The sequence below is a fragment of the Mchenga conophoros genome, linkage group LG22 (genome assembly GCF_057382185.1).
Source record: "Mchenga conophoros isolate Kocher_MC1m ecotype Shallow Benthic linkage group LG22, M_conophoros_male_GT1.1, whole genome shotgun sequence".
Classification (NCBI taxonomy): domain Eukaryota; kingdom Metazoa; phylum Chordata; class Actinopteri; order Cichliformes; family Cichlidae; genus Mchenga; species Mchenga conophoros.
The window spans coordinates 13,804,374-13,828,803 of record NC_140546.1 but is presented as its reverse complement, the minus strand read 5'-3'; the positions used below and the strand labels follow the sequence as shown (position 1 = coordinate 13,828,803).

Sequence of the window (24,430 nt, the reverse complement as noted above, 5' to 3'; positions counted from 1 at the left end):
CACCAGCGTAGGGTCTGACAGTGGGTCGGAGAATTTCATGCCCATACCTAACTGCACTCATTGTGCCATTGCCTTGCCTGTAGAGGCCTGTGCATACCTCAGTGCATGTGCCTCTCCAGACCATCACTGACCCACCAGCAAAGCACTCATAATCAAGGATGTTACATTCAGCATAAAGTTCCCCACGACTTCTCGGGAAGCTTTCACATGTGTTATATGTTCTAAGGTTAAATCCGCTGTCCTCTGTGAAAAGCACAGGGTGCCAGTGGTGGAGGTGGCAATTCTGGTATTCCATGACAAATGCCAGATACAAGCGGGATTTCAATTCAGGCTTCCACTTAGAAAGCAGAGCTCTGTCATGTTAACGAAAGCTCTTCACTACAAAAGTTCCTATAAGCTGCAAAGCTGATTTCACAGCAACCCTACAGCTACCTCAACAAGCCGCACTTTGTTGAGTTTAACACACAAAGGTTGATGAAGCTCTTGAAAACATATGTTTAAGTAAAGAAAGTAGATGTCAGGAGTGGGATTTGAACCCACGCCTCCATTTGGAGACCAGAAGTCCCTTTTGTCTGGGAGGAGCCTATCCTTGAGTCTGGCGCCTTAGACCACTCGGCCATCCTGACGAGTTGACCAACCACCTCTTCAAAGTCATCCTGGATGTTCAAATGTCCGAACCACCTCAGCAGGATGCTTTCGATGTGGAGGAGTTGCAGCTGTAATCTGAGTTCCTCCTGAAATACTAAGCTTGTCATCCAATCTCCGAGGCCGAGCACTGCCACCCGACGGCGAAAACTCATTGCGCTGCTTATATCTGTGAGCTCATGCTTTCATTCACTACCCATAGTTTGTGACCCTAGGTGAGAGTAGGGATGCTGGTAAACCTAGAGTGTTGCTTTTTTGCTAAGCTCTCTTGAAATTTAGTCCAGAATCATCAAATTAAATGGTGGAGATGTGGACTTGTGCAGACACGACAGTGTAACTTTGGTTTCTGTTACCATACATTCATCTTCCTTTGCACAACACGCCATTTGCTGTTCTCTATACACATGTGTTTTCTCTCTTGCGGGCATTTGCACAAAAGTCCCCTCGCCCAACGTGGGGCTCGAACCCACGACCCTGAGATTAAGAGTCTCATGCTCTCCCGACTGAGCTAGCTGGGCTTCTTCAGCAGCAAGGCTTTAAGATGGACACAGGTTCTTATAGCTGGGGGAGGTTGACTAGCATTTCAAGCGCAGGCAAAGAAAGCACAGGCTACTTTCAAGTTTTTCTATCATCCATTCAAGCTCTTATGTCCTTGTATGCATGCCACACCACCGGGCATGCTCCGATTGAGACGACTGAATGTCTCCCGGGGAATCTTCTCCCCAGATCTGGACCAGGGCATCACTGAGCTCCTGGACAGTCTGAGTTCCAACCTGGTGGTGTCAGATGGACCAAAGCTAAATGTCCCAGGGGTGTTGTATTGAATTTTGGTCAAGTAGGCCAATATAGGGTTGGGGGGTGGGGAGTGTCGGTCAGCGGTATCAGTCCCCACGCAAACTGCCTGCATACTCTTGTCGGATGAGGCCGGGAAGCAGGAAGAAAGCCAAGAGCCATTGCACCAGCGTAGGGTCTGACAGTGGGTCGGAGAATTTCATGCCCATACCTAACTGCACTCATTGTGCCATTGCCTTGCCTGTAGAGGCCTGTGCATACCTCAGTGCATGTGCCTCTCCAGACCATCACTGACCCACCAGCAAAGCACTCATAATCAAGGATGTTACATTCAGCATAAAGTTCCCCACGACTTCTCGGGAAGCTTTCACATGTGTTATATGTTCTAAGGTTAAATCCGCTGTCCTCTGTGAAAAGCACAGGGTGCCAGTGGTGGAGGTGGCAATTCTGGTATTCCATGACAAATGCCAGATACAAGCGGGATTTCAATTCAGGCTTCCACTTAGAAAGCAGAGCTCTGTCATGTTAACGAAAGCTCTTCACTACAAAAGTTCCTATAAGCTGCAAAGCTGATTTCACAGCAACCCTACAGCTACCTCAACAAGCCGCACTTTGTTGAGTTTAACACACAAAGGTTGATGAAGCTCTTGAAAACATATGTTTAAGTAAAGAAAGTGGATGTCAGGAGTGGGATTTGAACCCACGCCTCCATTTGGAGACCAGAAGTCCCTTTTGTCTGGAAGGAGCCTATCCTTGAGTCTGGCGCCTTAGACCACTCGGCCATCCTGACGAGTTGACCAACGACCTCTTCAAAGTCATCCTGGATGTTCAAATGTCCGAACCACCTCAGCAGGATGCTTTCGATGTGGAGGAGTTGCAGCTGTAATCTGAGTTCCTCCTGAAATACTAAGCTTGTCATCCAATCTCCGAGGCCGAGCACTGCCACCCGACGGCGAAAACTCATTGCGCTGCTTATATCTGTGAGCTCATGCTTTCATTCACTACCCATAGTTTGTGACCCTAGGTGAGAGTAGGGATGCTGGTAAACCTAGAGTGTTGCTTTTTTGCTAAGCTCTCTTGAAATTTAGTCCAGAATCATCAAATTAAATGGTGGAGATGTGGACTTGTGCAGACACGACAGTGTAACTTTGGTTTCTGTTACCATACATTCATCTTCCTTTGCACAACACGCCATTTGCTGTTCTCTATACACACGTGTTTTCTCTCTTGCGGGCATTTGCACAAAAGTCCCCTCGCCCAACGTGGGGCTCGAACCCACGACCCTGAGATTAAGAGTCTCATGCTCTCCCGACTGAGCTAGCTGGGCTTCTTCAGCAGCAAGGCTTTAAGATGGACACAGGTTCTTATAGCTGGGGGAGGTTGACTAGCATTTCAAGCGCAGGCAAAGAAAGCACAGGCTACTTTCAAGTTTTTCTATCATCCATTCAAGCTCTTATGTCCTTGTATGCATGCCACACCACCGGGCATGCTCCGATTGAGACGACTGAATGTCTCCCGGGGAATCTTCTCCCCAGATCTGGACCAGGGCATCACTGAGCTCCTGGACAGTCTGAGTTCCAACCTGGTGGTGTCAGATGGACCAAAGCTAAATGTCCCAGGGGTGTTGTATTGAATTTTGGTCAAGTAGGCCAATATAGGGTTGGGGGGTGGGGAGTGTCGGTCAGCGGTATCAGTCCCCACGCAAACTGCCTGCATACTCTTGTCGGATGAGGCCGGGAAGCAGGAAGAAAGCCAAGAGCCATTGCACCAGCGTAGGGTCTGACAGTGGGTCGGAGAATTTCATGCCCATACCTAACTGCACTCATTGTGCCATTGCCTTGCCTGTAGAGGCCTGTGCATACCTCAGTGCATGTGCCTCTCCAGACCATCACTGACCCACCAGCAAAGCACTCATAATCAAGGATGTTACATTCAGCATAAAGTTCCCCACGACTTCTCGGGAAGCTTTCACATGTGTTATATGTTCTAAGGTTAAATCCGCTGTCCTCTGTGAAAAGCACAGGGTGCCAGTGGTGGAGGTGGCAATTCTGGTATTCCATGACAAATGCCAGATACAAGCGGGATTTCAATTCAGGCTTCCACTTAGAAAGCAGAGCTCTGTCATGTTAACGAAAGCTCTTCACTACAAAAGTTCCTATAAGCTGCAAAGCTGATTTCACAGCAACCCTACAGCTACCTCAACAAGCCGCACTTTGTTGAGTTTAACACACAAAGGTTGATGAAGCTCTTGAAAACATATGTTTAAGTAAAGAAAGTAGATGTCAGGAGTGGGATTTGAACGCACGCCTCCATTTGGAGACCAGAAGTCCCTTTTGTCTGGAAGGAGCCTATCCTTGAGTCTGGCGCCTTAGACCACTCGGCCATCCTGACGAGTTGACCAACCACCTCTTCAAAGTCATCCTGGATGTTCAAATGTCCGAACCACCTCAGCAGGCTCCTTTCGATGTGGAGGAGTTGCAGCTGTAATCTGAGTTCCTCCTGAAATACTAAGCTTGTCATCCAATCTCCGAGGCCGAGCACTGCCACCCGACGGCGAAAACTCATTGCGCTGCTTATATCTGTGAGCTCATGCTTTCATTCACTACCCATAGTTTGTGACCCTAGGTGAGAGTAGGGATGCTGGTATACCTAGAGTGTTGCTTTTTTGCTAAGATCTCTTGAAATTTAGTCCAGAATCATCAAATGGTGGAGATGTGGACTTGTGCAGACACGACAGTGTAACTTTGGTTTCTGTTACCATACATTCATCTTCCTTTGCACAACACGCCATTTGCTGTTCTCTATACACACGTGTTTTCTCTCTTGCGGGCATTTGCACAAAAGTCCCCTCGCCCAACGTGGGGCTCGAACCCACGACCCTGAGATTAAGAGTCTCATGCTCTCCCGACTGAGCTAGCTGGGCTTCTTCAGCAGCAAGGCTTTAAGATGGACACAGGTTCTTATAGCTGGGGGAGGTTGACTAGCATTTCAAGCGCAGGCAAAGAAAGCACAGGCTACTTTCAAGTTTTTCTATCATCCATTCAAGCTCTTATGTCCTTGTATGCATGCCACACCACCGGGCATGCTCCGATTGAGACGACTGAATGTCTCCCGGGGAATCTTCTCCCCAGATCTGGACCAGGGCATCACTGAGCTCCTGGACAGTCTGAGTTCCAACCTGGTGGTGTCAGATGGACCAAAGCTAAATGTCCCAGGGGTGTTGTATTGAATTTTGGTCAAGTAGGCCAATATAGGGTTGGGGGGTGGGGAGTGTCGGTCAGCGGTATCAGTCCCCACGCAAACTGCCTGCATACTCTTGTCGGATGAGGCCGGGAAGCAGGAAGAAAGCCAAGAGCCATTGCACCAGCGTAGGGTCTGACAGTGGGTCGGAGAATTTCATGCCCATACCTAACTGCACTCATTGTGCCATTGCCTTGCCTGTAGAGGCCTGTGCATACCTCAGTGCATGTGCCTCTCCAGACCATCACTGACCCACCAGCAAAGCACTCATAATCAAGGATGTTACATTCAGCATAAAGTTCCCCACGACTTCTCAGGAAGCTTTCACATGTGTTATATGTTCTAAGGTTAAATCCGCTGTCCTCTGTGAAAAGCACAGGGTGCCAGTGGTGGAGGTGGCAATTCTGGTATTCCATGACAAATGCCAGATACAAGCGGGATTTCAATTCAGGCTTCCACTTAGAAAGCAGAGCTCTGTCATGTTAACGAAAGCTCTTCACTACAAAAGTTCCTATAAGCTGCAAAGCTGATTTCACAGCAACCCTACAGCTACCTCAACAAGCCGCACTTTGTTGAGTTTAACACACAAAGGTTGATGAAGCTCTTGAAAACATATGTTTAAGTAAAGAAAGTAGATGTCAGGAGTGGGATGTGAACGCACGCCTCCATTTGGAGACCAGAAGTCCCTTTTGTCTGGAAGGAGCCTATCCTTGAGTCTGGTGCCTTAGACCACTCGGCCATCCTGACGAGTTGACCAACCACCTCTTCAAAGTCATCCTGGATGTTCAAATGTCCGAACCACCTCAGCAGGCTCCTTTCGATGTGGAGGAGTTGCAGCTGTAATCTGAGTTCCTCCTGAAATACTAAGCTTGTCATCCAATCTCCGAGGCCGAGCACTGCCACCCGACGGCGAAAACTCATTGCGCTGCTTATATCTGTGAGCTCATGCTTTCATTCACTACCCATAGTTTGTGACCCTAGGTGAGAGTAGGGATGCTGGTATACCTAGAGTGTTGCTTTTTTGCTAAGATCTCTTGAAATTTAGTCCAGAATCATCAAATGGTGGAGATGTGGACTTGTGCAGACACGACAGTGTAACTTTGGTTTCTGTTACCATACATTCATCTTCCTTTGCACAACACGCCATTTGCTGTTCTCTATACACACATGTGTTTTCTCTCTTGCGGGCATTTGCACAAAAGTCCCCTCGCCCAACGTGGGGCTCGAACCCACGACCCTGAGATTAAGGGTCTCATGCTCTCCCGACTGAGCTAGCTGGGCTTCTTCAGCAGGAAGGCTTTAAGATGGACACAGGTTCTTATAGCTGGGGGAGGTTGACTAGCATTTCAAGCGCAGGCAAAGAAAGCACAGGCTACTTTCAAGTTTTTCTATCATCCATTCAAGCTCTTATGTCCTTGTATGCATGCCACACCACCGGGCATGCTCCGATTGAGACGACTGAATGTCTCCCGGGGAATCTTCTCCCCAGATCTGGACCAGGGCATCACTGAGCTCCTGGACAGTCTGAGTTCCAACCTGGTGGTGTCAGATGGACCAAAGCTAAATGTCCCAGGGGTGTTGTATTGAATTTTGGTCAAGTAGGCCAATATAGGGTTGGGGGGTGGGGAGTGTCGGTCAGCGGTATCAGTCCCCACGCAAACTGCCTGCATACTCTTGTCGGATGAGGCCGGGAAGCAGGAAGAAAGCCAGGAGCCATTGCACCAGCGTAGGGTCTGACAGTGGGTCGGAGAATTTCATGCCCATACCTAACTGCACTTATTGTGCCATTGCCTTGCCTGTAGAGGCCTGTGCATACCTCAGTGCATGTGCCTCTCCAGACCATCACTGACCCACCAGCAAAGCACTCATAATCAAGGATGTTACATTCAGCATAAAGTTCCCCACGACTTCTCGGGAAGCTTTCACATGTGTTATATGTTCTAAGGTTAAATCCGCTGTCCTCTGTGAAAAGCACAGGGTGCCAGTGGTGGAGGTGGCAATTCTGGTATTCCATGACAAATGCCAGATACAAGCGGGATTTCAATTCAGGCTTCCACTTAGAAAGCAGAGCTCTGTCATGTTAACGAAAGCTCTTCACTACAAAAGTTCCTATAAGCTGCAAAGCTGATTTCACAGCAACCCTACAGCTACCTCAACAAGCCGCACTTTGTTGAGTTTAACACACAAAGGTTGATGAAGCTCTTGAAAACATATGTTTAAGTAAAGAAAGTAGATGTCAGGAGTGGGATTTGAACCCACGCCTCCATTTGGAGACCAGAAGTCCCTTTTGTCTGGAAGGAGCCTATCCTTGAGTCTGGCGCCTTAGACCACTCGGCCATCCTGACGAGTTGACCAACCACCTCTTCAAAGTCATCCTGGATGTTCAAATGTCCGAACCACCTCAGCAGGATGCTTTCGATGTGGAGGAGTTGCAGCTGTAATCTGAGTTCCTCCTGAAATACTAAGCTTGTCATCCAATCTCCGAGGCCGAGCACTGCCACCCGACGGCGAAAACTCATTGCGCTGCTTATATCTGTGAGCTCATGCTTTCATTCACTACCCATAGTTTGTGACCCTAGGTGAGAGTAGGGATGCTGGTAAACCTAGAGTGTTGCTTTTTTGCTAAGCTCTCTTGAAATTTAGTCCAGAATCATCAAATTAAATGGTGGAGATGTGGACTTGTGCAGACACGACAGTGTAACTTTGGTTTCTGTTACCATACATTCATCTTCCTTTGCACAACACGCCATTTGCTGTTCTCTATACACACGTGTTTTCTCTCTTGCGGGCATTTGCACAAAAGTCCCCTCGCCCAACGTGGGGCTCGAACCCACGACCCTGAGATTAAGAGTCTCATGCTCTCCCGACTGAGCTAGCTGGGCTTCTTCAGCAGCAAGGCTTTAAGATGGACACAGGTTCTTATAGCTGGGGGAGGTTGACTAGCATTTCAAGCGCAGGCAAAGAAAGCACAGGCTACTTTCAAGTTTTTCTATCATCCATTCAAGCTCTTATGTCCTTGTATGCATGCCACACCACCGGGCATGCTCCGATTGAGACGACTGAATGTCTCCCGGGGAATCTTCTCCCCAGATCTGGACCAGGGCATCACTGAGCTCCTGGACAGTCTGAGTTCCAACCTGGTGGTGTCAGATGGACCAAAGCTAAATGTCCCAGGGGTGTTGTATTGAATTTTGGTCAAGTAGGCCAATATAGGGTTGGGGGGTGGGGAGTGTCGGTCAGCGGTATCAGTCCCCACGCAAACTGCCTGCATACTCTTGTCGGATGAGGCCGGGAAGCAGGAAGAAAGCCAAGAGCCATTGCACCAGCGTAGGGTCTGACAGTGGGTCGGAGAATTTCATGCCCATACCTAACTGCACTCATTGTGCCATTGCCTTGCCTGTAGAGGCCTGTGCATACCTCAGTGCATGTGCCTCTCCAGACCATCACTGACCCACCAGCAAAGCACTCATAATCAAGGATGTTACATTCAGCATAAAGTTCCCCACGACTTCTCGGGAAGCTTTCACATGTGTTATATGTTCTAAGGTTAAATCCGCTGTCCTCTGTGAAAAGCACAGGGTGCCAGTGGTGGAGGTGGCAATTCTGGTATTCCATGACAAATGCCAGATACAAGCGGGATTTCAATTCAGGCTTCCACTTAGAAAGCAGAGCTCTGTCATGTTAACGAAAGCTCTTCACTACAAAAGTTCCTATAAGCTGCAAAGCTGATTTCACAGCAACCCTACAGCTACCTCAACAAGCCGCACTTTGTTGAGTTTAACACACAAAGGTTGATGAAGCTCTTGAAAACATATGTTTAAGTAAAGAAAGTAGATGTCAGGAGTGGGATTTGAACCCACGCCTCCATTTGGAGACCAGAAGTCCCTTTTGTCTGGGAGGAGCCTATCCTTGAGTCTGGCGCCTTAGACCACTCGGCCATCCTGACGAGTTGACCAACCACCTCTTCAAAGTCATCCTGGATGTTCAAATGTCCGAACCACCTCAGCAGGATGCTTTCGATGTGGAGGAGTTGCAGCTGTAATCTGAGTTCCTCCTGAAATACTAAGCTTGTCATCCAATCTCCGAGGCCGAGCACTGCCACCCGACGGCGAAAACTCATTGCGCTGCTTATATCTGTGAGCTCATGCTTTCATTCACTACCCATAGTTTGTGACCCTAGGTGAGAGTAGGGATGCTGGTAAACCTAGAGTGTTGCTTTTTTGCTAAGATCTCTTGAAATTTAGTCCAGAATCATCAAATTAAATGGTGGAGATGTGGACTTGTGCAGACACGACAGTGTAACTTTGGTTTCTGTTACCATACATTCATCTTCCTTTGCACAACACGCCATTTGCTGTTCTCTATACACACGTGCTTTCTCTCTTGCGGGCATTTGCACAAAAGTCCCCTCGCCCAACGTGGGGCTCGAACCCACGACCCTGAGATTAAGAGTCTCATGCTCTCCCGACTGAGCTAGCTGGGCTTCTTCAGCAGCAAGGCTTTAAGATGGACACAGGTTCTTATAGCTGGGGGAGGTTGACTAGCATTTCAAGCGCAGGCAAAGAAAGCACAGGCTACTTTCAAGTTTTTCTATCATCCATTCAAGCTCTTATGTCCTTGTATGCATGCCACACCACCGGGCATGCTCCGATTGAGACGACTGAATGTCTCCCGGGGAATCTTCTCCCCAGATCTGGACCAGGGCATCACTGAGCTCCTGGACAGTCTGAGTTCCAACCTGGTGGTGTCAGATGGACCAAAGCTAAATGTCCCAGGGGTGTTGTATTGAATTTTGGTCAAGTAGGCCAATATAGGGTTGGGGGGTGGGGAGTGTCGGTCAGCGGTATCAGTCCCCACGCAAACTGCCTGCATACTCTTGTCGGATGAGGCCGGGAAGCAGGAAGAAAGCCAAGAGCCATTGCACCAGCGTAGGGTCTGACAGTGGGTCGGAGAATTTCATGCCCATACCTAACTGCACTCATTGTGCCATTGCCTTGCCTGTAGAGGCCTGTGCATACCTCAGTGCATGTGCCTCTCCAGACCATCACTGACCCACCAGCAAAGCACTCATAATCAAGGATGTTACATTCAGCATAAAGTTCCCCACGACTTCTCGGGAAGCTTTCACATGTGTTATATGTTCTAAGGTTAAATCCGCTGTCCTCTGTGAAAAGCACAGGGTGCCAGTGGTGGAGGTGGCAATTCTGGTATTCCATGACAAATGCCAGATACAAGCGGGATTTCAATTCAGGCTTCCACTTAGAAAGCAGAGCTCTGTCATGTTAACGAAAGCTCTTCACTACAAAAGTTCCTATAAGCTGCAAAGCTGATTTCACAGCAACCCTACAGCTACCTCAACAAGCCGCACTTTGTTGAGTTTAACACACAAAGGTTGATGAAGCTCTTGAAAACATATGTTTAAGTAAAGAAAGTAGATGTCAGGAGTGGGATTTGAACGCACGCCTCCATTTGGAGACCAGAAGTCCCTTTTGTCTGGAAGGAGCCTATCCTTGAGTCTGGCGCCTTAGACCACTCGGCCATCCTGACGAGTTGACCAACCACCTCTTCAAAGTCATCCTGGATGTTCAAATGTCCGAACCACCTCAGCAGGCTCCTTTCGATGTGGAGGAGTTGCAGCTGTAATCTGAGTTCCTCCTGAAATACTAAGCTTGTCATCCAATCTCCGAGGCCGAGCACTGCCACCCGACGGCGAAAACTCATTGCGCTGCTTATATCTGTGAGCTCATGCTTTCATTCACTACCCATAGTTTGTGACCCTAGGTGAGAGTAGGGATGCTGGTAAACCTAGAGTGTTGCTTTTTTGCTAAGCTCTCTTGAAATTTAGTCCAGAATCATCAAATTAAATGGTGGAGATGTGGACTTGTGCAGACACGACAGTGTAACTTTGGTTTCTGTTACCATACATTCATCTTCCTTTGCACAACACGCCATTTGCTGTTCTCTATACACACGTGTTTTCTCTCTTGCGGGCATTTGCACAAAAGTCCCCTCGCCCAACGTGGGGCTCGAACCCACGACCCTGAGATTAAGAGTCTCATGCTCTCCCGACTGAGCTAGCTGGGCTTCTTCAGCAGCAAGGCTTTAAGATGGACACAGGTTCTTATAGCTGGGGGAGGTTGACTAGCATTTCAAGCGCAGGCAAAGAAAGCACAGGCTACTTTCAAGTTTTTCTATCATCCATTCAAGCTCTTATGTCCTTGTATGCATGCCACACCACCGGGCATGCTCCGATTGAGACGACTGAATGTCTCCCGGGGAATCTTCTCCCCAGATCTGGACCAGGGCATCACTGAGCTCCTGGACAGTCTGAGTTCCAACCTGGTGGTGTCAGATGGACCAAAGCTAAATGTCCCAGGGGTGTTGTATTGAATTTTGGTCAAGTAGGCCAATATAGGGTTGGGGGGTGGGGAGTGTCGGTCAGCGGTATCAGTCCCCACGCAAACTGCCTGCATACTCTTGTCGGATGAGGCCGGGAAGCAGGAAGAAAGCCAGGAGCCATTGCACCAGCGTAGGGTCTGACAGTGGGTCGGAGAATTTCATGCCCATACCTAACTGCACTTATTGTGCCGTTGCCTTGCCTGTAGAGGCCTGTGCATACCTCAGTGCATGTGCCTCTCCAGACCATCACTGACCCACCAGCAAAGCACTCATAATCAAGGATGTTACATTCAGCATAAAGTTCCCCACGACTTCTCGGGAAGCTTTCACATGTGTTATATGTTCTAAGGTTAAATCCGCTGTCCTCTGTGAAAAGCACAGGGTGCCAGTGGTGGAGGTGGCAATTCTGGTATTCCATGACAAATGCCAGATACAAGCGGGATTTCAATTCAGGCTTCCACTTAGAAAGCAGAGCTCTGTCATGTTAACGAAAGCTCTTCACTACAAAAGTTCCTATAAGCTGCAAAGCTGATTTCACAGCAACCCTACAGCTACCTCAACAAGCCGCACTTTGTTGAGTTTAACACACAAAGGTTGATGAAGCTCTTGAAAACATATGTTTAAGTAAAGAAAGTAGATGTCAGGAGTGGGATTTGAACGCACGCCTCCATTTGGAGACCAGAAGTCCCTTTTGTCTGGAAGGAGCCTATCCTTGAGTCTGGCGCCTTAGACCACTCGGCCATCCTGACGAGTTGACCAACGACCTCTTCAAAGTCATCCTGGATGTTCAAATGTCCGAACCACCTCAGCAGGCTCCTTTCGATGTGGAGGAGTTGCAGCTGTAATCTGAGTTCCTCCTGAAATACTAAGCTTGTCATCCAATCTCCGAGGCCGAGCACTGCCACCCGACGGCGAAAACTCATTGCGCTGCTTATATCTGTGAGCTCATGCTTTCATTCACTACCCATAGTTTGTGACCCTAGGTGAGAGTAGGGATGCTGGTAAACCTAGAGTGTTGCTTTTTTGCTAAGCTCTCTTGAAATTTAGTCCAGAATCATCAAATTAAATGGTGGAGATGTGGACTTGTGCAGACACGACAGTGTAACTTTGGTTTCTGTTACCATACATTCATCTTCCTTTGCACAACACGCCATTTGCTGTTCTCTATACACACGTGTTTTCTCTCTTGCGGGCATTTGCACAAAAGTCCCCTCGCCCAACGTGGGGCTCGAACCCACGACCCTGAGATTAAGGGTCTCATGCTCTCCCGACTGAGCTAGCTGGGCTTCTTCAGCAGCAAGGCTTTAAGATGGACACAGGTTCTTATAGCTGGGGGAGGTTGACTAGCATTTCAAGCGCAGGCAAAGAAAGCACAGGCTACTTTCAAGTTTTTCTATCATCCATTCAAGCTCTTATGTCCTTGTATGCATGCCACACCACCGGGCATGCTCCGATTGAGACGACTGAATGTCTCCCGGGGAATCTTCTCCCCAGATCTGGACCAGGGCATCACTGAGCTCCTGGACAGTCTGAGTTCCAACCTGGTGGTGTCAGATGGACCAAAGCTAAATGTCCCAGGGGTGTTGTATTGAATTTTGGTCAAGTAGGCCAATATAGGGTTGGGGGGTGGGGAGTGTCGGTCAGCGGTATCAGTCCCCACGCAAACTGCCTGCATACTCTTGTCGGATGAGGCCGGGAAGCAGGAAGAAAGCCAGGAGCCATTGCACCAGCGTAGGGTCTGACAGTGGGTCGGAGAATTTCATGCCCATACCTAACTGCACTTATTGTGCCGTTGCCTTGCCTGTAGAGGCCTGTGCATACCTCAGTGCATGTGCCTCTCCAGACCATCACTGACCCACCAGCAAAGCACTCATAATCAAGGATGTTACATTCAGCATAAAGTTCCCCACGACTTCTCGGGAAGCTTTCACATGTGTTATATGTTCTAAGGTTAAATCCGCTGTCCTCTGTGAAAAGCACAGGGTGCCAGTGGTGGAGGTGGCAATTCTGGTATTCCATGACAAATGCCAGATACAAGCGGGATTTCAATTCAGGCTTCCACTTAGAAAGCAGAGCTCTGTCATGTTAACGAAAGCTCTTCACTACAAAAGTTCCTATAAGCTGCAAAGCTGATTTCACAGCAACCCTACAGCTACCTCAACAAGCCGCACTTTGTTGAGTTTAACACACAAAGGTTGATGAAGCTCTTGAAAACATATGTTTAAGTAAAGAAAGTAGATGTCAGGAGTGGGATTTGAACCCACGCCTCCATTTGGAGACCAGAAGTCCCTTTTGTCTGGAAGGAGCCTATCCTTGAGTCTGGCGCCTTAGACCACTCGGCCATCCTGACGAGTTGACCAACCACCTCTTCAAAGTCATCCTGGATGTTCAAATGTCCGAACCACCTCAGCAGGATGCTTTCGATGTGGAGGAGTTGCAGCTGTAATCTGAGTTCCTCCTGAAATACTAAGCTTGTCATCCAATCTCCGAGGCCGAGCACTGCCACCCGACGGCGAAAACTCATTGCGCTGCTTATATCTGTGAGCTCATGCTTTCATTCACTACCCATAGTTTGTGACCCTAGGTGAGAGTAGGGATGCTGGTAAACCTAGAGTGTTGCTTTTTTGCTAAGCTCTCTTGAAATTTAGTCCAGAATCATCAAATTAAATGGTGGAGATGTGGACTTGTGCAGACACGACAGTGTAACTTTGGTTTCTGTTACCATACATTCATCTTCCTTTGCACAACACGCCATTTGCTGTTCTCTATACACACGTGTTTTCTCTCTTGCGGGCATTTGCACAAAAGTCCCCTCGCCCAACGTGGGGCTCGAACCCACGACCCTGAGATTAAGAGTCTCATGCTCTCCCGACTGAGCTAGCTGGGCTTCTTCAGCAGCAAGGCTTTAAGATGGACACAGGTTCTTATAGCTGGGGGAGGTTGACTAGCATTTCAAGCGCAGGCAAAGAAAGCACAGGCTACTTTCAAGTTTTTCTATCATCCATTCAAGCTCTTATGTCCTTGTATGCATGCCACACCACCGGGCATGCTCCGATTGAGACGACTGAATGTCTCCCGGGGAATCTTCTCCCCAGATCTGGACCAGGGCATCACTGAGCTCCTGGACAGTCTGAGTTCCAACCTGGTGGTGTCAGATGGACCAAAGCTAAATGTCCCAGGGGTGTTGTATTGAATTTTGGTCAAGTAGGCCAATATAGGGTTGGGGGGTGGGGAGTGTCGGTCAGCGGTATCAGTCCCCACGCAAACTGCCTGCATACTCTTGTCGGATGAGGCCGGGAAGCAGGAAGAAAGCCAAGAGCCATTGCACCAGCGTAGGGTCTGACAGTGGGTCGGAGAATTTCATGCCCATACCTAACTGCACTCATTGTGCCATTGCCTTGCCTGTAGAGGCCTGTGCATACCTCAGTGCATGTGCCTCTCCAGACCATCACTGACCCACCAGCAAAGCACTCATAATCAAGGATGTTACATTCAGCATAAAGTTCCCCACGACTTCTCGGGAAGCTTTCACATGTGTTATATGTTCTAAGGTTAAATCCGCTGTCCTCTGTGAAAAGCACAGGGTGCCAGTGGTGGAGGTGGCAATTCTGGTATTCCATGACAAATGCCAGATACAAGCGGGATTTCAATTCAGGCTTCCACTTAGAAAGCAGAGCTCTGTCATGTTAACGAAAGCTCTTCACTACAAAAGTTCCTATAAGCTGCAAAGCTGATTTCACAGCAACCCTACAGCTACCTCAACAAGCCGCACTTTGTTGAGTTTAACACACAAAGGTTGATGAAGCTCTTGAAAACATATGTTTAAGTAAAGAAAGTAGATGTCAGGAGTGGGATTTGAACCCACGCCTCCATTTGGAGACCAGAAGTCCCTTTTGTCTGGGAGGAGCCTATCCTTGAGTCTGGCGCCTTAGACCACTCGGCCATCCTGACGAGTTGACCAACCACCTCTTCAAAGTCATCCTGGATGTTCAAATGTCCGAACCACCTCAGCAGGATGCTTTCGATGTGGAGGAGTTGCAGCTGTAATCTGAGTTCCTCCTGAAATACTAAGCTTGTCATCCAATCTCCGAGGCCGAGCACTGCCACCCGACGGCGAAAACTCATTGCGCTGCTTATATCTGTGAGCTCATGCTTTCATTCACTACCCATAGTTTGTGACCCTAGGTGAGAGTAGGGATGCTGGTAAACCTAGAGTGTTGCTTTTTTGCTAAGATCTCTTGAAATTTAGTCCAGAATCATCAAATTAAATGGTGGAGATGTGGACTTGTGCAGACACGACAGTGTAACTTTGGTTTCTGTTACCATACATTCATCTTCCTTTGCACAACACGCCATTTGCTGTTCTCTATACACACGTGTTTTCTCTCTTGCGGGCATTTGCACAAAAGTCCCCTCGCCCAACGTGGGGCTCGAACCCACGACCCTGAGATTAAGAGTCTCATGCTCTCCCGACTGAGCTAGCTGGGCTTCTTCAGCAGCAAGGCTTTAAGATGGACACAGGTTCTTATAGCTGGGGGAGGTTGACTAGCATTTCAAGCGCAGGCAAAGAAAGCACAGGCTACTTTCAAGTTTTTCTATCATCCATTCAAGCTCTTATGTCCTTGTATGCATGCCACACCACCGGGCATGCTCCGATTGAGACGACTGAATGTCTCCCGGGGAATCTTCTCCCCAGATCTGGACCAGGGCATCACTGAGCTCCTGGACAGTCTGAGTTCCAACCTGGTGGTGTCAGATGGACCAAAGCTAAATGTCCCAGGGGTGTTGTATTGAATTTTGGTCAAGTAGGCCAATATAGGGTTGGGGGGTGGGGAGTGTCGGTCAGCGGTATCAGTCCCCACGCAAACTGCCTGCATACTCTTGTCGGATGAGGCCGGGAAGCAGGAAGAAAGCCAAGAGCCATTGCACCAGCGTAGGGTCTGACAGTGGGTCGGAGAATTTCATGCCCATACCTAACTGCACTCATTGTGCCATTGCCTTGCCTGTAGAGGCCTGTGCATACCTCAGTGCATGTGCCTCTCCAGACCATCACTGACCCACCAGCAAAGCACTCATAATCAAGGATGTTACATTCAGCATAAAGTTCCCCACGACTTCTCGGGAAGCTTTCACATGTGTTATATGTTCTAAGGTTAAATCCGCTGTCCTCTGTGAAAAGCACAGGGTGCCAGTGGTGGAGGTGGCAATTCTGGTATTCCATGACAAATGCCAGATACAAGCGGGATTTCAATTCAGGCTTCCACTTAGAAAGCAGAGCTCTGTCATGTTAACGAAAGCTCTTCACTACAAAAGTTCCTATAAGCTGCAAAGCTGATTTCACAGCAACCCTACAGCTACCTCAACAAGCCGCACTTTGTTGAGTTTAACACACAAAGGTTGATGAAGCTCTTGAAAACATATGTTTAAGTAAAGAAAGTAGATGTCAGGAGTGGGATTTGAACGCACGCCTCCATTTGGAGACCAGAAGTCCCTTTTGTCTGGAAGGAGCCTATCCTTGAGTCTGGCGCCTTAGACCACTCGGCCATCCTGACGAGTTGACCAACCACCTCTTCAAAGTCATCCTGGATGTTCAAATGTCCGAACCACCTCAGCAGGCTCCTTTCGATGTGGAGGAGTTGCAGCTGTAATCTGAGTTCCTCCTGAAATACTAAGCTTGTCATCCAATCTCCGAGGCCGAGCACTGCCACCCGACGGCGAAAACTCATTGCGCTGCTTATATCTGTGAGCTCATGCTTTCATTCACTACCCATAGTTTGTGACCCTAGGTGAGAGTAGGGATGCTGGTAAACCTAGAGTGTTGCTTTTTTGCTAAGATCTCTTGAAATTTAGTCCAGAATCATCAAATGGTGGAGATGTGGACTTGTGCAGACACGACAGTGTAACTTTGGTTTCTGTTACCATACATTCATCTTCCTTTGCACAACACGCCATTTGCTGTTCTCTATACACACGTGTTTTCTCTCTTGCGGGCATTTGCACAAAAGTCCCCTCGCCCAACGTGGGGCTCGAACCCACGACCCTGAGATTAAGAGTCTCATGCTCTCCCGACTGAGCTAGCTGGGCTTCTTCAGCAGCAAGGCTTTAAGATGGACACAGGTTCTTATAGCTGGGGGAGGTTGACTAGCATTTCAAGCGCAGGCAAAGAAAGCACAGGCTACTTTCAAGTTTTTCTATCATCCATTCAAGCTCTTATGTCCTTGTATGCATGCCACACCACCGGGCATGCTCCGATTGAGACGACTGAATGTCTCCCGGGGAATCTTCTCCCCAGATCTGGACCAGGGCATCACTGAGCTCCTGGACAGTCTGAGTTCCAACCTGGTGGTGTCAGATGGACCAAAGCTAAATGTCCCAGGGGTGTTGTATTGAATTTTGGTCAAGTAGGCCAATATAGGGTTGGGGGGTGGGGAGTGTCGGTCAGCGGTATCAGTCCCCACGCAAACTGCCTGCATACTCTTGTCGGATGAGGCCGGGAAGCAGGAAGAAAGCCAGGAGCCATTGCACCAGCGTAGGGTCTGACAGTGGGTCGGAGAATTTCATGCCCATACCTAACTGCACTTATTGTGCCGTTGCCTTGCCTGTAGAGGCCTGTGCATACCTCAGTGCATGTGCCTCTCCAGACCATCACTGACCCACCAGCAAAGCACTCATAATCAAGGATGTTACATTCAGCATAAAGTTCCCCACGACTTCTCGGGAAGCTTTCACATGTGTTATATGTTCTAAGGTTAAATCCGCTGTCCTCTGTGAAAAGCACAGGGTGCCAGTGGTGGAGGTGGCAATTCTGGTATTCCATGACAAATGCCAGATACAAGCGGGATTTCAATTCAGGCTTCCACTTAGAAAGCAGAGCTCTGTCATGTTAACGAAAGCTCTTCACTACAAAAGTTCCTATAAGCTGCAAAGCTGATTTCACAGCAACCCTACAGCTACCTCAACAAGCCGCACTTTGTTGAGTTTAACACACAAAGGTTGATGAAGCTCTTGAAAACATATGTTTAAGTAAAGAAAGTAGATGTCAGGAGTGGGATTTGAACGCACGCCTCCATTTGGAGACCAGAAGTCCCTTTTGTCTGGAAGGAGCCTATCCTTGAGTCTGGCGCCTTAGACCACTCGGCCATCCTGACGAGTTGACCAACCGCCTCTTCAAAGTCATCCTGGATGTTCAAATGTCCGAACCACCTCAGCAGGCTCCTTTCGATGTGGAGGAGTTGCAGCTGTAATCTGAGTTCCTCCTGAAATACTAAGCTTGTCATCCAATCTCCGAGGCCGAGCACTGCCACCCGACGGCGAAAACTCATTGCGCTGCTTATATCTGTGAGCTCATGCTTTCATTCACTACCCATAGTTTGTGACCCTAGGTGAGAGTAGGGATGCTGGTAAACCTAGAGTGTTGCTTTTTTGCTAAGATCTCTTGAAATTTAGTCCAGAATCATCAAATGGTGGAGATGTGGACTTGTGCAGACACGACAGTGTAACTTTGGTTTCTGTTACCATACATTCATCTTCCTTTGCACAACACGCCATTTGCTGTTCTCTATACACACGTGTTTTCTCTCTTGCGGGCATTTGCACAAAAGTCCCCTCGCCCAACGTGGGGCTCGAACCCACGACCCTGAGATTAAGAGTCTCATGCTCTCCCGACTGAGCTAGCTGGGCTTCTTCAGCAGCAAGGCTTTAAGATGGACACAGGTTCTTATAGCTGGGGGAGGTTGACTAGCATTTCAAGCGCAGGCAAAGAAAGCACAGGCTACTTTCAAGTTTTTCTATCATCCATTCAAGCTCTTATGTCCTTGTATGCATGCCACACCACCGGGCATGCTCCGATTGAGACGACTGAATGTCTCCCGGGGAATCTTCTCCCCAGATCTGGACCAGGGCATCACTGAGCTCCTGGACAGTCTGAGTTCCAACCTGGTGGTGTCAGATGGACCAAAGCTAAATGTCCCAGGGGTGTTGTATTGAATTTTGGTCAAGTAGGCCAATATAGGGTTGGGGGGTGGGGAGTGTCGGTCAGCGGTATCAGTCCCCACGCAAACTGCCTGCATACTCTTGTCGGATGAGGCCGGGAAGCAGGAAGAAAGCCAAGAGCCATTGCACCAGCGTAGGGTCTGACAGTGGGTCGGAGAATTTCATGCCCATACCTAACTGCACTCATTGTGCCATTGCCTTGCCTGTAGAGGCCTGTGCATACCTCAGTGCATGTGCCTCTCCAGACCATCACTGACCCACCAGCAAAGCACTCATAATCAAGGATGTTACATTCAGCATAAAGTTCCCCACGACTTCTCGGGAAGCTTTCACATGTGTTATATGTTCTAAGGTTAAATCCGCTGTCCTCTGTGAAAAGCACAGGGTGCCAGTGGTGGAGGTGGCAATTCTGGTATTCCATGACAAATGCCAGATACAAGCGGGATTTCAATTCAGGCTTCCACTTAGAAAGCAGAGCTCTGTCATGTTAACGAAAGCTCTTCACTACAAAAGTTCCTATAAGCTGCAAAGCTGATTTCACAGCAACCCTACAGCTACCTCAACAAGCCGCACTTTGTTGAGTTTAACACACAAAGGTTGATGAAGCTCTTGAAAACATATGTTTAAGTAAAGAAAGTAGATGTCAGGAGTGGGATTTGAACGCACGCCTCCATTTGGAGACCAGAAGTCCCTTTTGTCTGGAAGGAGCCTATCCTTGAGTCTGGCGCCTTAGACCACTCGGCCATCCTGACGAGTTGACCAACCACCTCTTCAAAGTCATCCTGGATGTTCAAATGTCCGAACCACCTCAGCAGGCTCCTTTCGATGTGGAGGAGTTGCAGCTGTAATCTGAGTTCCTCCTGAAATACTAAGCTTGTCATCCAATCTCCGAGGCCGAGCACTGCCACCCGACGGCGAAAACTCATTGCGCTGCTTATATCTGTGAGCTCATGCTTTCATTCACTACCCATAGTTTGTGACCCTAGGTGAGAGTAGGGATGCTGGTAAACCTAGAGTGTTGCTTTTTTGCTAAGATCTCTTGAAATTTAGTCCAGAATCATCAAATGGTGGAGATGTGGACTTGTGCAGACACGACAGTGTAACTTTGGTTTCTGTTACCATACATTCATCTTCCTTTGCACAACACGCCATTTGCTGTTCTCTATACACACGTGTTTTCTCTCTTGCGGGCATTTGCACAAAAGTCCCCTCGCCCAACGTGGGGCTCGAACCCACGACCCTGAGATTAAGAGTCTCATGCTCTCCCGACTGAGCTAGCTGGGCTTCTTCAGCAGCAAGGCTTTAAGATGGACACAGGTTCTTATAGCTGGGGGAGGTTGACTAGCATTTCAAGCGCAGGCAAAGAAAGCACAGGCTACTTTCAAGTTTTTCTATCATCCATTCAAGCTCTTATGTCCTTGTATGCATGCCACACCACCGGGCATGCTCCGATTGAGACGACTGAATGTCTCCCGGGGAATCTTCTCCCCAGATCTGGACCAGGGCATCACTGAGCTCCTGGACAGTCTGAGTTCCAACCTGGTGGTGTCAGATGGACCAAAGCTAAATGTCCCAGGGGTGTTGTATTGAATTTTGGTCAAGTAGGCCAATATAGGGTTGGGGGGTGGGGAGTGTCGGTCAGCGGTATCAGTCCCCACGCAAACTGCCTGCATACTCTTGTCGGATGAGGCCGGGAAGCAGGAAGAAAGCCAGGAGCCATTGCACCAGCGTAGGGTCTGACAGTGGGTCGGAGAATTTCATGCCCATACCTAACTGCACTTATTGTGCCGTTGCCTTGCCTGTAGAGGCCTGTGCATACCTCAGTGCATGTGCCTCTCCAGACCATCACTGACCCACCAGCAAAGCACTCATAATCAAGGATGTTACATTCAGCATAAAGTTCCCCACGACTTCTCGGGAAGCTTTCACATGTGTTATATGTTCTAAGGTTAAATCCGCTGTCCTCTGTGAAAAGCACAGGGTGCCAGTGGTGGAGGTGGCAATTCTGGTATTCCATGACAAATGCCAGATACAAGCGGGATTTCAATTCAGGCTTCCACTTAGAAAGCAGAGCTCTGTCATGTTAACGAAAGCTCTTCACTACAAAAGTTCCTATAAGCTGCAAAGCTGATTTCACAGCAACCCTACAGCTACCTCAACAAGCCGCACTTTGTTGAGTTTAACACACAAAGGTTGATGAAGCTCTTGAAAACATATGTTTAAGTAAAGAAAGTAGATGTCAGGAGTGGGATTTGAACGCACGCCTCCATTTGGAGACCAGAAGTCCCTTTTGTCTGGAAGGAGCCTATCCTTGAGTCTGGCGCCTTAGACCACTCGGCCATCCTGACGAGTTGACCAACCGCCTCTTCAAAGTCATCCTGGATGTTCAAATGTCCGAACCACCTCAGCAGGCTCCTTTCGATGTGGAGGAGTTGCAGCTGTAATCTGAGTTCCTCCTGAAATACTAAGCTTGTCATCCAATCTCCGAGGCCGAGCACTGCCACCCGACGGCGAAAACTCATTGCGCTGCTTATATCTGTGAGCTCATGCTTTCATTCACTACCCATAGTTTGTGACCCTAGGTGAGAGTAGGGATGCTGGTAAACCTAGAGTGTTGCTTTTTTGCTAAGATCTCTTGAAATTTAGTCCAGAATCATCAAATGGTGGAGATGTGGACTTGTGCAGACACGACAGTGTAACTTTGGTTTCTGTTACCATACATTCATCTTCCTTTGCACAACACGCCATTTGCTGTTCTCTATACACACGTGTTTTCTCTCTTGCGGGCATTTGCACAAAAGTCCCCTCGCCCAACGTGGGGCTCGAACCCACGACCCTGAGATTAAGAGTCTCATGCTCTCCCGACTGAGCTAGCTGGGCTTCTTCAGCAGCAAGGCTTTAAGATGGACACAGGTTCTTATAGCTGGGGGAGGTTGACTAGCATTTCAAGCGCAGGCAAAGAAAGCACAGGCTACTTTCAAGTTTTTCTATCATCCATTCAAGCTCTTATGTCCTTGTATGCATGCCACACCACCGGGCATGCTCCGATTGAGACGACTGAATGTCTCCCGGGGAATCTTCTCCCCAGATCTGGACCAGGGCATCACTGAGCTCCTGGACAGTCTGAGTTCCAACCTGGTGGTGTCAGATGGACCAAAGCTAAATGTCCCAGGGGTGTTGTATTGAATTTTGGTCAAGTAGGCCAATATAGGGTTGGGGGGTGGGGAGTGTCGGTCAGCGGTATCAGTCCCCACGCAAACTGCCTGCATACTCTTGTCGGATGAGGCCGGGAAGCAGGAAGAAAGCCAGGAGCCATTGCACCAGCGTAGGGTCTGACAGTGGGTCGGAGAATTTCATGCCCATACCTAACTGCACTTATTGTGCCGTTGCCTTGCCTGTAGAGGCCTGTGCATACCTCAGTGCATGTGCCTCTCCAGACCATCACTGACCCACCAGCAAAGCACTCATAATCAAGGATGTTACATTCAGCATAAAGTTCCCCACGACTTCTCGGGAAGCTTTCACATGTGTTATATGTTCTAAGGTTAAATCCGCTGTCCTCTGTGAAAAGCACAGGGTGCCAGTGGTGGAGGTGGCAATTCTGGTATTCCATGACAAATGCCAGATACAAGCGGGATTTCAATTCAGGCTTCCACTTAGAAAGCAGAGCTCTGTCATGTTAACGAAAGCTCTTCACTACAAAAGTTCCTATAAGCTGCAAAGCTGATTTCACAGCAACCCTACAGCTACCTCAACAAGCCGCACTTTGTTGAGTTTAACACACAAAGGTTGATGAAGCTCTTGAAAACATATGTTTAAGTAAAGAAAGTAGATGTCAGGAGTGGGATTTGAACGCACGCCTCCATTTGGAGACCAGAAGTCCCTTTTGTCTGGAAGGAGCCTATCCTTGAGTCTGGCGCCTTAGACCACTCGGCCATCCTGACGAGTTGACCAACCACCTCTTCAAAGTCATCCTGGATGTTCAAATGTCCGAACCACCTCAGCAGGCTCCTTTCGATGTGGAGGAGTTGCAGCTGTAATCTGAGTTCCTCCTGAAATACTAAGCTTGTCATCCAATCTCCGAGGCCGAGCACTGCCACCCGACGGCGAAAACTCATTGCGCTGCTTATATCTGTGAGCTCATGCTTTCATTCACTACCCATAGTTTGTGACCCTAGGTGAGAGTAGGGATGCTGGTAAACCTAGAGTGTTGCTTTTTTGCTAAGCTCTCTTGAAATTTAGTCCAGAATCATCAAATTAAATGGTGGAGATGTGGACTTGTGCAGACACGACAGTGTAACTTTGGTTTCTGTTACCATACATTCATCTTCCTTTGCACAACACGCCATTTGCTGTTCTCTATACACACGTGTTTTCTCTCTTGCGGGCATTTGCACAAAAGTCCCCTCGCCCAACGTGGGGCTCGAACCCACGACCCTGAGATTAAGAGTCTCATGCTCTCCCGACTGAGCTAGCTGGGCTTCTTCAGCAGCAAGGCTTTAAGATGGACACAGGTTCTTATAGCTGGGGGAGGTTGACTAGCATTTCAAGCGCAGGCAAAGAAAGCACAGGCTACTTTCAAGTTTTTCTATCATCCATTCAAGCTCTTATGTCCTTGTATGCATGCCACACCACCGGGCATGCTCCGATTGAGACGACTGAATGTCTCCCGGGGAATCTTCTCCCCAGATCTGGACCAGGGCATCACTGAGCTCCTGGACAGTCTGAGTTCCAACCTGGTGGTGTCAGATGGACCAAAGCTAAATGTCCCAGGGGTGTTGTATTGAATTTTGGTCAAGTAGGCCAATATAGGGTTGGGGGGTGGGGAGTGTCGGTCAGCGGTATCAGTCCCCACGCAAACTGCCTGCATACTCTTGTCGGATGAGGCCGGGAAGCAGGAAGAAAGCCAGGAGCCATTGCACCAGCGTAGGGTCTGACAGTGGGTCGGAGAATTTCATGCCCATACCTAACTGCACTTATTGTGCCGTTGCCTTGCCTGTAGAGGCCTGTGCATACCTCAGTGCATGTGCCTCTCCAGACCATCACTGACCCACCAGCAAAGCACTCATAATCAAGGATGTTACATTCAGCATAAAGTTCCCCACGACTTCTCGGGAAGCTTTCACATGTGTTATATGTTCTAAGGTTAAATCCGCTGTCCTCTGTGAAAAGCACAGGGTGCCAGTGGTGGAGGTGGCAATTCTGGTATTCCATGACAAATGCCAGATACAAGCGGGATTTCAATTCAGGCTTCCACTTAGAAAGCAGAGCTCTGTCATGTTAACGAAAGCTCTTCACTACAAAAGTTCCTATAAGCTGCAAAGCTGATTTCACAGCAACCCTACAGCTACCTCAACAAGCC

General features: G+C 48.6%; 29 non-coding genes across 29 annotated transcripts; all 29 read right to left on the bottom strand.

The window, feature by feature from the left end:
* Positions 1-515: 515 nt before the first annotated feature.
* trnal-caa (transfer RNA leucine (anticodon CAA)) lies at positions 516-626 on the bottom strand. Its single transcript has 2 exons — positions 589-626; positions 516-561 (listed from the first exon to the last, which is right to left on the bottom strand). It is a non-coding gene; the product is annotated as a tRNA-Leu (tRNA).
* A 464-nt stretch (positions 627-1,090) lies between these two features.
* Positions 1,091-1,163, bottom strand: trnak-cuu (transfer RNA lysine (anticodon CUU)). Its single transcript has one exon. It is a non-coding gene; the product is annotated as a tRNA-Lys (tRNA).
* Positions 1,164-2,116: 953 nt separating this feature from the next.
* On the bottom strand, positions 2,117-2,227 carry trnal-caa (transfer RNA leucine (anticodon CAA)). Its single transcript has 2 exons — positions 2,190-2,227; positions 2,117-2,162 (listed from the first exon to the last, which is right to left on the bottom strand). It is a non-coding gene; the product is annotated as a tRNA-Leu (tRNA).
* A 464-nt stretch (positions 2,228-2,691) lies between these two features.
* Positions 2,692-2,764, bottom strand: trnak-cuu (transfer RNA lysine (anticodon CUU)). The gene has a single exon. It is a non-coding gene; the product is annotated as a tRNA-Lys (tRNA).
* Positions 2,765-3,717: 953 nt separating this feature from the next.
* Positions 3,718-3,828, bottom strand: trnal-caa (transfer RNA leucine (anticodon CAA)). Its single transcript has 2 exons — positions 3,791-3,828; positions 3,718-3,763 (listed from the first exon to the last, which is right to left on the bottom strand). It is a non-coding gene; the product is annotated as a tRNA-Leu (tRNA).
* A 459-nt stretch (positions 3,829-4,287) lies between these two features.
* Positions 4,288-4,360, bottom strand: trnak-cuu (transfer RNA lysine (anticodon CUU)). The gene has a single exon. It is a non-coding gene; the product is annotated as a tRNA-Lys (tRNA).
* Positions 4,361-5,885: 1,525 nt separating this feature from the next.
* On the bottom strand, positions 5,886-5,958 carry trnak-cuu (transfer RNA lysine (anticodon CUU)). Its single transcript has one exon. It is a non-coding gene; the product is annotated as a tRNA-Lys (tRNA).
* A 953-nt stretch (positions 5,959-6,911) lies between these two features.
* Positions 6,912-7,022, bottom strand: trnal-caa (transfer RNA leucine (anticodon CAA)). Its single transcript has 2 exons — positions 6,985-7,022; positions 6,912-6,957 (listed from the first exon to the last, which is right to left on the bottom strand). It is a non-coding gene; the product is annotated as a tRNA-Leu (tRNA).
* Positions 7,023-7,486: 464 nt separating this feature from the next.
* On the bottom strand, positions 7,487-7,559 carry trnak-cuu (transfer RNA lysine (anticodon CUU)). Its single transcript has one exon. It is a non-coding gene; the product is annotated as a tRNA-Lys (tRNA).
* Positions 7,560-8,512: 953 nt separating this feature from the next.
* trnal-caa (transfer RNA leucine (anticodon CAA)) lies at positions 8,513-8,623 on the bottom strand. Its single transcript has 2 exons — positions 8,586-8,623; positions 8,513-8,558 (listed from the first exon to the last, which is right to left on the bottom strand). It is a non-coding gene; the product is annotated as a tRNA-Leu (tRNA).
* Positions 8,624-9,087: 464 nt separating this feature from the next.
* Positions 9,088-9,160, bottom strand: trnak-cuu (transfer RNA lysine (anticodon CUU)). The gene has a single exon. It is a non-coding gene; the product is annotated as a tRNA-Lys (tRNA).
* Positions 9,161-10,113: 953 nt separating this feature from the next.
* Positions 10,114-10,224, bottom strand: trnal-caa (transfer RNA leucine (anticodon CAA)). Its single transcript has 2 exons — positions 10,187-10,224; positions 10,114-10,159 (listed from the first exon to the last, which is right to left on the bottom strand). It is a non-coding gene; the product is annotated as a tRNA-Leu (tRNA).
* Positions 10,225-10,688: 464 nt separating this feature from the next.
* Positions 10,689-10,761, bottom strand: trnak-cuu (transfer RNA lysine (anticodon CUU)). The gene has a single exon. It is a non-coding gene; the product is annotated as a tRNA-Lys (tRNA).
* Positions 10,762-11,714: 953 nt separating this feature from the next.
* Positions 11,715-11,825, bottom strand: trnal-caa (transfer RNA leucine (anticodon CAA)). Its single transcript has 2 exons — positions 11,788-11,825; positions 11,715-11,760 (listed from the first exon to the last, which is right to left on the bottom strand). It is a non-coding gene; the product is annotated as a tRNA-Leu (tRNA).
* A 464-nt stretch (positions 11,826-12,289) lies between these two features.
* Positions 12,290-12,362, bottom strand: trnak-cuu (transfer RNA lysine (anticodon CUU)). The gene has a single exon. It is a non-coding gene; the product is annotated as a tRNA-Lys (tRNA).
* Positions 12,363-13,315: 953 nt separating this feature from the next.
* trnal-caa (transfer RNA leucine (anticodon CAA)) lies at positions 13,316-13,426 on the bottom strand. Its single transcript has 2 exons — positions 13,389-13,426; positions 13,316-13,361 (listed from the first exon to the last, which is right to left on the bottom strand). It is a non-coding gene; the product is annotated as a tRNA-Leu (tRNA).
* Positions 13,427-13,890: 464 nt separating this feature from the next.
* trnak-cuu (transfer RNA lysine (anticodon CUU)) lies at positions 13,891-13,963 on the bottom strand. Its single transcript has one exon. It is a non-coding gene; the product is annotated as a tRNA-Lys (tRNA).
* A 953-nt stretch (positions 13,964-14,916) lies between these two features.
* Positions 14,917-15,027, bottom strand: trnal-caa (transfer RNA leucine (anticodon CAA)). Its single transcript has 2 exons — positions 14,990-15,027; positions 14,917-14,962 (listed from the first exon to the last, which is right to left on the bottom strand). It is a non-coding gene; the product is annotated as a tRNA-Leu (tRNA).
* Positions 15,028-15,491: 464 nt separating this feature from the next.
* Positions 15,492-15,564, bottom strand: trnak-cuu (transfer RNA lysine (anticodon CUU)). The gene has a single exon. It is a non-coding gene; the product is annotated as a tRNA-Lys (tRNA).
* Positions 15,565-16,517: 953 nt separating this feature from the next.
* Positions 16,518-16,628, bottom strand: trnal-caa (transfer RNA leucine (anticodon CAA)). Its single transcript has 2 exons — positions 16,591-16,628; positions 16,518-16,563 (listed from the first exon to the last, which is right to left on the bottom strand). It is a non-coding gene; the product is annotated as a tRNA-Leu (tRNA).
* Positions 16,629-17,087: 459 nt separating this feature from the next.
* On the bottom strand, positions 17,088-17,160 carry trnak-cuu (transfer RNA lysine (anticodon CUU)). The gene has a single exon. It is a non-coding gene; the product is annotated as a tRNA-Lys (tRNA).
* Positions 17,161-18,113: 953 nt separating this feature from the next.
* On the bottom strand, positions 18,114-18,224 carry trnal-caa (transfer RNA leucine (anticodon CAA)). Its single transcript has 2 exons — positions 18,187-18,224; positions 18,114-18,159 (listed from the first exon to the last, which is right to left on the bottom strand). It is a non-coding gene; the product is annotated as a tRNA-Leu (tRNA).
* Positions 18,225-18,683: 459 nt separating this feature from the next.
* Positions 18,684-18,756, bottom strand: trnak-cuu (transfer RNA lysine (anticodon CUU)). Its single transcript has one exon. It is a non-coding gene; the product is annotated as a tRNA-Lys (tRNA).
* Positions 18,757-19,709: 953 nt separating this feature from the next.
* Positions 19,710-19,820, bottom strand: trnal-caa (transfer RNA leucine (anticodon CAA)). Its single transcript has 2 exons — positions 19,783-19,820; positions 19,710-19,755 (listed from the first exon to the last, which is right to left on the bottom strand). It is a non-coding gene; the product is annotated as a tRNA-Leu (tRNA).
* A 459-nt stretch (positions 19,821-20,279) lies between these two features.
* trnak-cuu (transfer RNA lysine (anticodon CUU)) lies at positions 20,280-20,352 on the bottom strand. The gene has a single exon. It is a non-coding gene; the product is annotated as a tRNA-Lys (tRNA).
* Positions 20,353-21,305: 953 nt separating this feature from the next.
* Positions 21,306-21,416, bottom strand: trnal-caa (transfer RNA leucine (anticodon CAA)). The gene is made up of 2 exons: positions 21,379-21,416; positions 21,306-21,351 (listed from the first exon to the last, which is right to left on the bottom strand). It is a non-coding gene; the product is annotated as a tRNA-Leu (tRNA).
* A 459-nt stretch (positions 21,417-21,875) lies between these two features.
* On the bottom strand, positions 21,876-21,948 carry trnak-cuu (transfer RNA lysine (anticodon CUU)). The gene has a single exon. It is a non-coding gene; the product is annotated as a tRNA-Lys (tRNA).
* A 953-nt stretch (positions 21,949-22,901) lies between these two features.
* Positions 22,902-23,012, bottom strand: trnal-caa (transfer RNA leucine (anticodon CAA)). The gene is made up of 2 exons: positions 22,975-23,012; positions 22,902-22,947 (listed from the first exon to the last, which is right to left on the bottom strand). It is a non-coding gene; the product is annotated as a tRNA-Leu (tRNA).
* A 464-nt stretch (positions 23,013-23,476) lies between these two features.
* trnak-cuu (transfer RNA lysine (anticodon CUU)) lies at positions 23,477-23,549 on the bottom strand. The gene has a single exon. It is a non-coding gene; the product is annotated as a tRNA-Lys (tRNA).
* Between the last annotated feature and the right edge of the window lie 881 nt (positions 23,550-24,430).